The following is a 14200-nucleotide window of genomic DNA, read 5'->3' as shown; positions in this document are numbered from 1 at the left end:
AGCCAAGTCTCCCGGCCCTGAGCCGGCTGTGGCCTCCGCTCATAGCAACAAAGTTTCAATTATAGAAGACAAATAAATCCCAGATACCTGCTTTCAGCCAGCCTCCACTGGGAGCTTGGGTGGCTGGGAGCTGTGGTCAGCCTGCAAACAGCCATCAGCCCCTCACTCAGAATGGCCACACCCTCATGGGGTGAGGGTCCCCGCTGGGGGGCTTTGCCAGCCTGAAAACAGCCATCAGCCCTTCACCCAGGCTAGCCACATCCTCACGGAGTGAGGGTCCCCGCTGGGGGGCTTAGCCAGCCTGAAAACATCCCTCAGCCCCTCACCCAGGATGGCAAGGCACCCCAGCAGGACCCCCCCACCCTGAAGGGGCTGTGGCCAGCCTGAAAACAGCCATCAGCCCCTCACCCAGGATGGCCAGGCACCCCAGCGGGGACCCCCACCCTGAAGGGGGTGTGGCAAGCCTGCAAACAGCCATCAGCCACTCACCCACACTGACCACACCCTCATGGGGTGAGGGTCCCCGCTGGTGGTCAATACGCTCCCACAGGGGGAGCTCTGCTCAGCCACAAGCCAGGCTGCCAGCTGCCAGTACAGCAGTGGTGATGGGAGCCTCTCCCGCCTCCTCAGCAGCACTAAGGATGTCCAACTGCAGCTTAGGCCTGCTCCCTGCTGGCAAGTGGGCATCCCCCGAAGGCTCCCATGCTGCCAGAGGGATGTCTGACTGCCAGCTTAGGCCCAGTCCCCCAGGGAGTGGGCCTAAGCCAGCAGGTGGTCACCCCTCGAGGGGTCCCAGACTGCGAGAGGGCACAGGCCGGGCTGAGGGACCCCTCCGAGTACACAAATTTTTGTGCACTGGGCCTCTAGTTTCATAATAAAAAGCTTGAAAAGACATGTGTATCATAATTTCATTACTTGGGTTAAAATATACTCCTTCCATATGAATTAATATATTTTTGTAAGATATAGTGGAACCTCGTTTCTCAAACTTAATTCATTCTGGAAGGCTGTTCAAGACGCAATGTGTTTGAAAACTGAATCATTTTTTCCCATTAGAAATAACGTAAATTGAATTAATCTGTTCCAGACCCCTCAATGATTCCCTGTTTTAACCTTTCTTTTTCTTTAATTCCTTATTAGTTAAGGTATTACAAATGTGTCCTTATCCCCCCCCCCATTAACCTCTACCCCCACCCCCCACTCATGTTCTCATCCCCTTGTTGCCCATGTCCATTGGTTTGGCTTATATGCATGCATACAAGTCCTTTGGTTGATCTATTCCCCTTACCCCCTCCCTCCCCTACTTTCCCACTGGGGAGTGTTAGTCTGATCACTGTTTCTCTGTCTTTGGATCTGTCCCTGTTCATCAGTCTATGTCGTTCTCTATAATCCACAAATGAGTGAGATCATGTGGTATTTATCTTTCTCTGACTGGCTTCTTTCACTTAGCATAATGCTCTCCAGTTCCATCCATGCTGTTGCAAAAGGCAAGATTTCCTTCTTTTTTACCACAGCATTGTATTCCATTGTGTAGATGTACCACAGTTTTCTAATCCACTCAACTGCTAATGGGCACTTAGGCTGTTTCCAGATCTTAGCTATGGTGAATTGTGCTGCTATGAACATAGGGATGCATATATTCTTTCTGATTGGTGTCTCTGGTTTCTTGGGATATATTCCTAGAAGTGGGATCACTGGGTCAAATGGGAGTTCCATTTTTAGTTTTTAGAGGAAACTCCATACTGTTCTCCACAGTGGCTGCACCAGTCTGCATTCCCACCAGCAGTGCAGAAGAGTTCCTTTTTCTCCACATCCTCTCCAACACTTGTTGTTTGTTGATTTGTTGATGATAGCCATTCTGACAGGTGTGAGATGATACCGCATTGTCGTTTTGATTTGCAACTCTCGTATAATTAGTGACTTTGAGCATGTTTTCATATGTCTTTCGGCCTTCTGTATGTCCTCTTTCGAAAAGTGTCTATCTAGGTCCCTAAGCCTCTGGCTGGCAGTAGTGTGGACAGGTGTGTGGACGACCTGCTCCCTGCTGGCCTTGCAAGCACACCTGTCCCCTTCCCAGCACAGTTTATCTTCTTATTGTTAAGTTTCATGAGTTCCCTGTAAATGTTGGAGATTAAATCCTTATAGGTGATATAACCTTTCTTATACATAGTACATGTCTAATGTACTGTTTAATTTATAAATAAACACTTCTTTCCTTAAACTGATCGAACCACCCCCTACTAGACTTAAATAAATTTTTCATATATCACTGCCTCAGAAATGCTATCACCTGCTAACTGCCTTTCCTTTATCCAATCAACAACAGTTCCTCTACCTATTCAATTGCCTGTGATTGTTGTTTTATGAGCACTTTCACACCCTTAGCAACATAGCACCCTTGATGGCCTCTTTATGCTTTAAAATTGTGCTAATCATTGATTTTTCCAGCAACAAAAGCATTCTCTCTTTTGTGAACTAAGAGACACTTTTTGTCATGCTGAAGTATCAGCATGAAAGGGTTGTCAGATCGAAAACTGAAGTTTGATCAACAATCAAGACATTTTTTCTGTGAACAACTAAGTGGAAAATCAAATTGTTTGAGATAGGAAATGTTTGAGAACCGAGGTTTGACTGTTCTTTCTGAGCTTTGACAGGCATTAAAAATTAATGTCTAGTCCAGCTGGTGTGGCTCAGTAGTTGAGCATGAGCCTATGAACCAGGAGGTCACGGTTCAATTCCATGCCAGGGCACATGCTCAAGTTGTGGGCTCAATCCCCAGTAGGGGGCATACAGGAGGTAGCCAATCAATGATTCTCTCTCATCATTGATGTTTCTCTCTCTCCCTCTCCCTTCCTCTCTGAAATCAATAAAAACTCTATTTTTAAAAAACTAACATCTAAACTGAACAACTGGTAAAGAGGTGAAGGGATTAAGAAGTATAAATGGGCAGTTACAAAACAGTCACAAGGATGCAAGTACAGCATAGGGAATACAGTCAATAATATTGCAATAACTATGTATGATGCTAGTTAGGTACTAGAAATATTAAGGGAATACTTGGCGAAGTATATGGTTGTCTAACTTATATGCTATACACCTGAAACCAATACAAAGTAATATTAAAAAGAAAGAGGTCTGGCCGGGTGGTTCAGTTGGTTGGAGCATCGTGCCATCTGATAAGGGTTTGAGAGGTTGAGGGTTTAATTCCTGGTTAGGTTTTGGATTTAATCCCCAGTTGGGGCACGTATGGGAGGCAACTAATTGATGTTTCTCATATTGATGTCTCTGTCTGTGTGTGTCTCTATCACCTCCTTCCTCTCTCTCTAAAATCATCAAGTGAGGATTAAAAAAAAGAAGATGAAAAAAAGAAAAATCCCAAGTACTCGAAAAAATAAGTAAATTAACCAAACAAATGCCAGAGACATGTTTCTCTATCTCATAGACCTTAAATGAAGATTGTCCACATTAACCAAGTCAATTTAATAGATTGTTCTCACTAAAACAACATTTTGAGAGCAAAACATTCGTTGCACTTTTAATAATAAAATTAAAAATTGTATAAACATTATTTCATCTTTATCTCATCATTAAAACTTTAACATTTAGTTGTAAACATGTAGATTTTAAAAATAAACACACATAAACGGGAGTATTTATAAACATGCTTTAAATTTTAAGCAGAGGGACCATAATCCAACCTGTGGAGACTCCAGCATGACAGGGACCACTAGGGGAGGGGGTTGTGTCTTATCTTTACATCTCTAAGGTGTCCACTATGTTTGGCATGTATTTGACACTCGATACAGAATGCTAAATGGAAAAAAAAAAAAAAAAGAAGAAAAACAGATACTTTGGAGTGGCACAAAATGAGAATTTTAAAACTGAAAAAATAAACTGAAACCAATCCACTCATTTTCCAACAAGGAAACAGAGGATTAGGAAGGTTACATCACACAGCTAATGGAAGTATGGTGAGAGAAATGTTTTAGGAAGATTGATCTGGCATAGATCTATGGGATGCCTCAGAGGAGAAAAAGATGAGAATCAACAGCCAGTCTGTGTTAAGAGGCAACTGTAGTCATCAAAACCTGCGGCAATGAAAAAGAAGACTGGGGTGATGGGGAGGGGATGAGAAGCAAAGAAGGGTCTGAAAGACACCTAAAAGGCAACTCTTGGCACTGCTTTTTCACCATCGTAAGATTTAAACTTTGCCTATTTCTATACATCCTAGTATCACATGATACCAAGATATTTTTAGCCATGGCCCCAAACTGCACACATATCTATACATATCTATATCTATATATCTATATCTATCTATATCTATAACTATATCTATATATAAAAGGCTAATATGCTAAGTGTCCAACCATCAGACCAGTCGCTATGATGCGCACTGACCACCAGGGGGCAGACGCTCAGTGCAGGAGCTGCCATGACGCGCACAGAGAAACGGCACCACGGACCTGGCACCCACAAAGCAACACTTGGCTTCCCCCAAGTGGGACATAGGCCCTGCCACCACCCCGGAGCGACACCCCACCAAATCACAGCTGATGCTGCTGAGACCCCATGGTGCAAAATGCAGCCCACAGCCCAGCCCAGACCGGGAACAGTCACTGTGGGCGCTGGGTAATGACATCACATAGCATGCCTAGCTTCCTCTCCCTAGCCTCCTTGCATTTCTTCAGCCCACGAACACTACTTGCTTTATAGCCAGGTGCAAACATTTCACACTTTAACCAAATGTCTGTGAAACGTTTTCACGTGCCTCATCTCATCTGATCCTCACAGAAGTCCTGGAGTAGATAGATAGGAGACTCGTGGAATCTTATTTTCATTAGCCAGAAAACGGAGATTTAGAAAGATTAGAAACTTGACCCAACTGAAAAGAAGTAAGAAATGGTGGACCTTGAAAATGACTTCAAGTTTTCTCACTGTGCAGAATATAGTCAAACACTGCTACAGTTAAATATTTTATCCTTTGTTCTTCCTACGTGATCTACAATAATAATCTGCTTCATGTTAATATTCACTGCTGTGTTGCTGACAATTACCTGAAAGAGAAGTTGGGGTGCCTCACTGGGCTGGAAAAAGTTTAGCTACATGAGAAAGCAGGTCTAATTAAGCAAGTTTATTCTATATATATAAAAGGCTAAGTTGACTTGTACATGCACAATACATATAAAACTCTCGCTGGCACCAATCATATGCATGTGTTTTGATCTGTCATTATCAATCATGAATTTGGTTGACACTTATAATATAGAGAAAGGGCAAATAGTGATATTAAAATATTTCTTCTAATTAATTTCCTTTCAATGTGCACGAATTTGTGCCCTGGGCCACTAGTAAAGACATAATTAGCAATTCTTTTTACTCACCTAGGCCTGTGAGAGTGATTCACAGCCTCCTCTACACAATTATCTAAGATAAATACAGTTTAACCTTTGTCTATTCCAAGCATTGATCCTTTAATAATGTCCATTTTTATGTTGTTTACTTCATTACTACAGAATTGAATCCAACCTTCTTAATTTATCTTTAGAGATCCTCCATATTTCTTCTCTTCTACCTAAGATAACCAATCTTAATACACATTCCATAATACAACAGTGAACTATCTGGCAAAATCAGATTAGCAATTTTTGTTTATCTTCTCCACACATGCTAAGATCAAAGATGCATTTGAGCTAATAAGTTTGTTTTTTTAAATGGAAATACAATAGAGTAATGTCTTCAATAAGAAAAGCTAGTTGACCTCTTTTTTCAAGATCAGCAACCAGAGAAAATCATAGTTTTGGTTATAAATAGTAGGGATATAATTTAGAGAAGCACATGGGACAGAAAGACCAGGATAGAATCTGGATAGTCAAAGACAATCACTATGGTAGAGTATGTCTGAGACACAGAGATCAGGCACAAAAGTGGGTCAGGAGGGCTGACAGCTGTTCCATAGACTAGTGGAAATTGTTGCATGCCCCCTTGTGGCCCTCAAGCCAACTCAAGACCAGCCCTAAAGCAACCCTTCTGCTCCAAGCCATGTAAACACACACCATATCTAGTTCTTGCCCACACTTTCAACCTTATTGTTCCCCCAATTTTGGAGGACTCTACCTAGCTAAACCTTTTCCACTTTCCAAGTCCCAGATCATGTCTCCTTTCTGCCTTAGATTCCTTTCGGAATGCCCCAGGCCACCGCACTCTTCCTCTTCTGTACAGTACACTCAAATGTCATCTTGCATCATTTTGAAATTCAGTATAGGTCTTTTCAGTGAAAGTAAAGCCCCTTGAGAACAGTTTTTCTGCCATATAACTTTTGTCCCTCCTATAGGAAAAGAGTACTAAGTGAATTAAGAAAACCCTGAAGTTGTTTCTATTCTGTTTTTCTCAGCTACACTTAAAAATAGCATAGATCTTACAGCTTTAGAAGCAATCCCTTATTTGGGGATTGGTTTAAAAACCACATGGCTGAAAATACATCCCAGCCAAGGACTTTCTCTACAGCTGGTGATGAAGAAGTGAACAAAGCTGGAGCCTAAAAAGACTAATATAGTCAATGTACTTAGACAAATGTCAGCAGCTGCCAGGGAAGAGTTCATACATAGAATGGTTAGTTGGCTAGAGAATAGCTCTATTATAATAATTTGTTTATTCTGTAAAAGAAATATTTGAATACATTAAATCTTAATGTAAGTTCAAGAGGCCTGGGCACATAACACACAAAAACTAATTACAGAAGTTTTCCAAGTAGGTTCAAATTTTTCAGCAAAACAATTTAAAATGAAGTTTTCGTCTTGGAATGTAAATTACACAAAAGGCATAATATATTTCTATATGTTTGGTGGCCACAGATGGAAATAGGCACAACAGGGTTTCATTTGTGCCATCTATTTAATCACTTATTCATTGAATGTCTGTTATGTGCAGGGTGCTGAGGAACAGAAAAACAAGTTATCCTCAAGCCAGGAGGATGTCAAACTGTGGGGAAAATACAATGTTTTTAAATATACCAAATGCTTTAACAGAAATATGTGCCTGTTTGGGGCTTGGGACCATGACTAAGTAACAGATGCAGGGTTTCATCAAATGGCTATAGAAACTGTATAAATTAGGCAGCATGTATATAAATAACACTACCATTTTAACTGTGGTCTTTGGAAATCAAGAATAAGCTACAAGGCAAGACATCCAGGATGTCCAAACATATCCTAGAAATCCTATAATCAGTAGGGCACAGAAACAAGCTAGATTGTCAACAATCCAGAAAAAAAAAAAAGACATATGCCAAAGAGATACCAAGGGGCTGCAGGCAGAGAGTGAGGAGGGAGCACTGGGCTAATGGAGGGTCTGTTCCCTCAGAGGGTAGAAACCTGGAACCCAGGCTGGGCTCCACAACCTGGAGCACCAGAGCCGAGACCCAAGGCCAATAACATCCAGTGGTGAAAGGTGGCAGGGCTGCTGGCCATGGAAGAGCCTGGTGCTGATAGACTGGAGCTAGTCGCAGAGAAAACCACAGTTTGGTTTGTGTGTTTTTTTTAACCTAGAGCACAGGAGTTTTCAGTTGCAGCTACTCACCCAAGGTTTTGGTGCAGGGAGGGAGACGTAGAGGAGGTGCCTAAGGAAAGGCTGGTGTGGGAAGCATGTGGGGAGACATGGAAAAGCCTCAGCCAGGAGTATTTGGTCTTAGGCCCCCAAATAGAAAGGGTTGTTTTTCCTGAGAGGAGCTAGCTGCTCCCAGTAGCCACAAGGCAGAAAAAGAAAAAAACCCGCCCTACGTGATACAGCCTATGGAACCCTGCATGCTACACCCTGCATTTTGAGCTTTTCAGAGGAAACAAAAGCAGAGGCCACGCCTATGGGTTTGAAGAGTCTCAGGAACTTCAGTGACTGGATTGGGGGAGGGGCCATCCACCCCACTATCCTGGGAACCAGACTGGTGTTTCCCCCACAGGGGAGAGCTGATGATAAAAATCCCAAGTTTCCAGCCAACCCCACCAGTCTCCATACAAGGATCACTGTCCAACAAGGGCAGAGTAATATTTTGGGCCACTCACAGAGGAGTAGCTCTGGGACAGGGAAACACATGCAATACATACCCTGAAAGCTAAACAGCACTTCTCTCACCTAAAGCCCTTTTAGAAACAAACTTTTGAGTGATTAAGATTGATAGCTGGCTAGCAGGCAAAGGCAGGCAGAGCAGGATAGGGGTGGGGAGAAGTTCGCTGTCCCAACCATGGGCCCTGGTCTGCTTAAAAAATCTACTTTGGAGGGCAAATTGGCCCCTCCTGATTCCAACCAAGTCCTGTGGAGACAGACACAAACAGTGGATCAGTGGATTAGTTGGAGCTTCAAGCAGATTGCTGACAGCTAAAGGACAGTTCCTGACAGTGGTTAGCCTGCAAGTACCCCACAGGAAGGAAAGAATGACAGGCAGAACAGAAGGGTAGGATCCAAAGGAAGACCTCATGGGGGACTACACATTGCAAAAACAAACACCACTTCACTTTTTTTTTCTTTCTTTTCCTCTTTTTCTTCCCTTTTTTTCCCCCTTTCCTATCTTTTTTCCTTATTAAAATTTATATTCTTTATCTATGTGCTTTATAGATTTAATAGAGGCCCGGTGCACAAAAATTTGTGCACTGGCAGGGGAGGGGAGGTGGGGGTGTCCCTCAGCCACACTTGTGCCCTCTCACAGACTGGGACCTCTCGGGAGATAACCACCTGCTGGCTTAGGCCCACTCCCCAGGTTGCAGATGGCAGGCCCGATCCCTCGGTGCCTGCCCCGCCTCCCCGGGTCGCGCACATGGCAGGGCCGATCCGGGAGTTGGGGTGCCGCCCCGAGTCATGCACACGGCAGGGCTGATCCAGGAGTTGGGGCGCTGCCCAGGGTTGGGCACACAGCAGGGCCAATCCAGGGGTTGGGGCGCCGCCCCGGGTAGGGTTGCACACGGGACGCCTGGGCGGGTCACACACGGGACGCCCGGGCGGGCCGGTGGATCGCTGCTGCCCCACCCAGCCGCCCCGGTCAGGTCGCACACGGACACCCGCCACCCCAGGTCGCAGATAGCAGGCCCGGATGGCTGGCGGTGGGGCAGGCAGGATGGTGCTGACCCGCCCTGCCTCCAGTATGCAAATTAGCCGCCATCTTTGTTGGTGGTTAATTTGCATATTGCGCTGATTAGCCAATGGGAGGCGTAGCGAAGGTATGGTCAATTACCATGCTTGTCTATTATTAGATAGGAGGATTATTCTAATCTCTGTTGTTACATTCAGATATATAATTTTCCTCTTTCCTTTTCCTACTCATTTTTTTTTCACTACTCAATTTTTTTCTCTTTTCTTTCTTGCTTTTCTTTCTCTCCTATTTTATCATCTTTTTTCCTTTTCCTATTTTAGTTCTATATGCTTTCTCCTATATTTTCCTTTTCAATTTTTTTCTCCCTCTCTTCCTTTTTTTTTCAAATATATATATATATATATATATATATATATATATATATATATATATATATATATTTTTTTTTTTTATTTTTTTTTTCTTTACAGAGAGGAAGGGAGAGGGATAGAGAGTTAGAAACATCAATGAGAGAGAAACATCCATCAGCTGCCTTCTGCACACATCCCACTGGGGATGTGCCCGCAACCAAGGTACATGCCCTTGACTGGAATCGAACCTGGGACCCCTCAGTCCACAGGCCAACACTCTAGCCACTGAGCCAAACTGGTCAGGGCCTTCCCTTCCTTTAAATGGTTTTCCTTCCTCTATTCCCCTAATTCTTTATTCTTTTCTTTATTTTATATCTGTATCTATATATTCCTTCTTCCCTTTGTTGGTTGCTCTTGAATGTGCTTTTTGTGTTTGTTTTGTTTTGTTTTAAGCTCATATTTTTCCTTCTTTCTAACATTCTTTCTCTCTTTTCTCTTTCCTAATTCTCTCTTCTCTGGCTGCTTTTGTTGGTGCTGTAGGGGTCCTGTGTATGTTTTTGTTTTGTTTCTTTTGTTTCATGTTTTGTTGTGTTGTATTTTGCTGTTAGGAGAGCATCTCCACAATAGCTCACATGACATGGTCAAGGGTGAGCCACATAGTCAGCCAGCCTGAGAGGAGACTCCATCAATGAACAGGCCAATAACATTCAAGACAGAACTACAAAAGAACACAAATATCTCAAGGGGCTCTCCTAGAGCACTCAGTTCAGGAGATCAAAGAGACTGCACCACTGGGCCCTAAAACACCTACTATAAGCCAACTCCACAAAATCTAGGAAGTATAGCAGTTTGATTTAATACATAGAAATAAAAACAAAGGGACAGCAAAAATAGGAAGACAAAGAGACAACCCTCAAATGAAAGAAAAGGAGGGATCGCCATAAAATTATCTAAATGAAATGTAAACAAGCAATATGTCAGAATTCAGAGTAATGGTAATAAGGGTACTTAAACAATTCAATGAGAACTACAAGCAACTTAACGAAAATTAATGAGATTTATACAAACAGCAAAAGAGAGCGTGACCCAATAAATAAGAATCAACTGGAAATGAGGAAAGGCATAGCTGAAATAAAGAATACCCTGAAAGGATTCAACAATAAACTAGAAGAAGCTGAGGAGCAAATTAGAAGATCTAATAGGATTGGAGAACCAAGATGGCGGCATAGGTTAACTCCGGAGTTTGCTGCTTTGAACAACTACTTCAAAAGTGAAACCAAAAAACGGAAGGGACATCACCCAGAACCACAGGAACGCTGGCTGAGTGGAAGTCCTACAACTAGGAGGAAAGAGAAACGCACACGGACACTCAGAGGAGGCGCAGTGCTGAAGTCAAATTCTGAGGTGCGGAGTGTGCGGAGCGGGCTGGCGGCGGAGGGCGCGGTTGGCGTTTTCAATCGGGAGGGAGTCGCAGACTCTGAGCTCCAGATCCGGGCGAGTCTCTAGGGACCCAGACTCAAACGGGAGAAGCGGGACTGTCTGGCTTCGGTCAGAGCGAGTGCAGCTTTCTCCCCGAGCTTTGCAGCGGGTGCTGGGACTCAGAGAGGCAGAGCCCCTTGGGACAGGACTGAGAGCCGCCATAACTGCTCTCTCCGGCCCACCCTGTTGATCCTGTGTGACCCGCCCCGCCCAAGCCCTGCACAGAGGCATTTGCCGGATAGCCTCAGGCAAAGGCTAGATTAGCACCTCCCTAGAGGACAGAAGTTCTCTCACTGCTGACACAGCTGATTCTCATAGCCACTTGGCCTGGAGGTCAAACCCTCCCTGGAATTAGCTACAACAATCAAGATTTATCTATAAGACTGTGAACAAAGACCACTAGGGGGTGCACCAAGGAAGCATAACAAAATGCGGAGACAAAGAAACAGGACAAAATTGTCAAAGGAAGAAATAGAGTTCAGAACCACACTTTTAAGGTCTCTCAAGAACTGTTTAGAAGCTGCCGATAAACTTAATGAGATCTACACGAAAACTAATAAGACCCTCGATCTTATATTGGGGAACCAACTAGAAATTAAGCACACACAGACTGAAATAACGAATATTATACAGACGCCCGACAGCAGACCAGAGGAGCGCAAGAATCAAGTCAATGATTTGAAATGCGAGGAAGCAAAAAACATCCAACCGGAAAAGCAAAATGAAAAAAGAATCCAAAAATGCGAGGATAGTGTAAGGAGCCTCTGGGACAGCTTCAAGCGTACCAACATCAGAATTATAGGGGTGCCAGAAGATGAGAGAGAGCAAGATATTGAAAACCTATTTGAAGAAATAATGACAGAAAACTTCCCCCACCTGGTGAAAGAAATGGACTTACAGGTCCAAGAAGCACGGAGAACCCCAAACAAAAGGAATCCAAAGAGGACCACACCAAGACACATCATAATTAAAATGCCAAGAGCAAAAGATAAAGAGAGAATCTTAAAAACAGCAAGAGAAAGAAACTCAGTTACCTACAAGGGAATACCCATACGACTGTCAGCTGATTTCTCAACAGAAACTTTGCAGGCCAGAAGGGAGTGGCAAGAAATATTCAAAGTGATGAATACCAAGAACCTACAACCAAGATTACTTTATCCAGCAAAGCTATCGTTCAGAACGGAAGGTCAGATAAAGAGCTTCACAGATAAGGAAAAGCTAAAGGAGTTCATCACCACCAAACCAGGATTATATGAAATGCTGAAAGGTATCCTTTAAGAAGAGGAAGAGGAAGAAAAAGGTAAAGATACAAATTATGAACAACAAATATGCATCTATCAACAAGTGAATCTAAGAATCAAGTGAATAAATAATCTGATGAACAGAATGAACTGTTGATTATAATAGAATCAGGGACATAGAAAGGGAATGGACTGACTATTCTTGGGGGGGAAAGGGGTGTGGGAGATGTGGGAAGAGACTGGACAAAAATCGTGCACCTATGGATGAGGATAGTGGGTGGGGAGTGAGGGCGGAGGGTGGGGCGGGAACTGGGAGGAGGGGAGTTATGGGGGGGAAAAAAGGGAACAAATGTAATAATCTGAACAATAAAGATTTAATTTAAAAAAAAAAGAAGATCTAATAGAAATAAAACACCCATTCAGAGCAGCAAAGGGGAACAAATTAAAAAGCAGGAGAGTTTAAGGGAGCTTTGGGACAACATGAAACACAACAACATTTGCATTATAGGGATACCAGAAGGAGCACAATCTGAGAAAGGAATAAAGAACTTGCTTGAAGAAATAATGACAGAAAATATCCCTAACCTGATGAAGGAAAAAGTCACTCAAGTTCAGGAAACACAGAATCGCAATCAAGATGAACCCCAAGAGACCCACACCTAGGCACGGATTAATTAAAATGGTAAATATTAAAGACAAAGAAGGAATTTTAAAGTCTGCAAGAGAGAGAGGCCGAAACCAGTTTGGCTCAGTGGATAGAGCATCAGCCTGCGGACTGAAAGGTCTCAGGTTCGATTCCGGTCAAGGGCATGTACCTGGGTTGCGGGCACATCCCCAGTAGGAGATGTGCAGGAGGCAGCTGATCGATGTTTCTCTCTCATCGATGTTTCTAACTCTCTACCTCTCTCCCTTCCTCTCGGTAAAAAATCAATAAAAATATATTTAAGAAAAAAAAAAAAGAGAGAGAGAGACAGAAAGTTAGCTACAAGGGAGCTCCAAGCTGATTTCTCAGTAGAAACACTTCAGGACAGAATGTAATAGCATGAAATATATAAAATAATAAAAACCAAGGGAATGAACCCAAAATTACTCTATCAGCAAAGCTATCATTGAAAATCAAAGATGAAATAAAGACCTTCCCAGACAACAAAAGGAAAAAAGTTTATTACCACTACACCAGCATTGCAAGAAATGTTAAAGACTGCAGAAAAAAGAAGAAATAGAAAGAGACACTGGCATAAAGATTAAGAATGTCAATAAATAACTATAAATAATAACCTCAAATGTAAATGACTTAAAAGCTCTAATCAAAAGACACAGCATAGATGAAAGGATAAGAAAGTATGATCCATATATATGCTGTCTACAGGAGACCCACCTTAGAATAAAGGGCTCACAGAATGAAAGTAAAAGGATGGGGGGAAATTTTTCCATGCAAATGGAAATCAAAAAAAATTAGGGTAGCAATACTGATATCTGACAAAATAGACTTCAAAGTGAAGACCATAACAACAGATAATGAAGACCATGTCATAATATTAAAGGGATTGATAAAACAAGAGGATAAAACTCTGGTAAACATATATGCACCCAATGCAGGAGCACCCAAATACATTAAAAAAAACTTCTAAAAGATATCCAGGAAGAGATTGACAGCAATACAATCATAGTAGGGGACTTTAATACCCCATTGACACCACTGGATAAATCCTCTAGGCCAGTGGTTCTCAACCTTCATAATGCTGCGACCCTTTAATACAGTTCCTCATGTTGTGGTGACCCCCAACCATAAAATTATTTTAGTTGCTACTTCATAACTGTAATTTTGCTACTGTTATGAATCCTGATGTAAATATCTGATATGCAGGATGTATTTTCATTGTTACAAATTGAACATAATTAAAGCATGGTGATTAATCACAAAAACAATATGTAATTATATATGTGTTTTCTGATGGTCTTAGGTGACCCCAGTGAAAGGGTCGTTCGACCCCCAAAGGGGTTGCAACCCACAGGTTGAGAACCACTGCTCTAGACAAAAAACCAACAAG

General features: G+C 42.6%; 1 long non-coding RNA gene across 2 annotated transcripts in view; it reads right to left on the bottom strand.

The window, feature by feature from the left end:
* The window catches only part of LOC132228212 (uncharacterized), a 48470-nt gene that overhangs the window by 18804 nt on the left and 15466 nt on the right, over positions 1-14200 (bottom strand). Inside the window, exon 3 of one of the 2 annotated variants that reach the window (XR_009451306.1) lies at positions 9671-10147. The exons of the other annotated variant lie outside the window; for it this stretch is intronic. This is a non-coding gene — a long non-coding RNA (uncharacterized LOC132228212). Of the gene's footprint in view, positions 1-9670; positions 10148-14200 lie in introns of those variants that run through there. 2 annotated transcript variants of the gene reach the window in all.

This window comes from Myotis daubentonii, chromosome 2 (genome assembly GCF_963259705.1).
Source record: "Myotis daubentonii chromosome 2, mMyoDau2.1, whole genome shotgun sequence".
Lineage (NCBI taxonomy): Eukaryota > Metazoa > Chordata > Mammalia > Chiroptera > Vespertilionidae > Myotis > Myotis daubentonii.
This window is presented reverse-complemented; position numbering and strand designations above follow the sequence as displayed.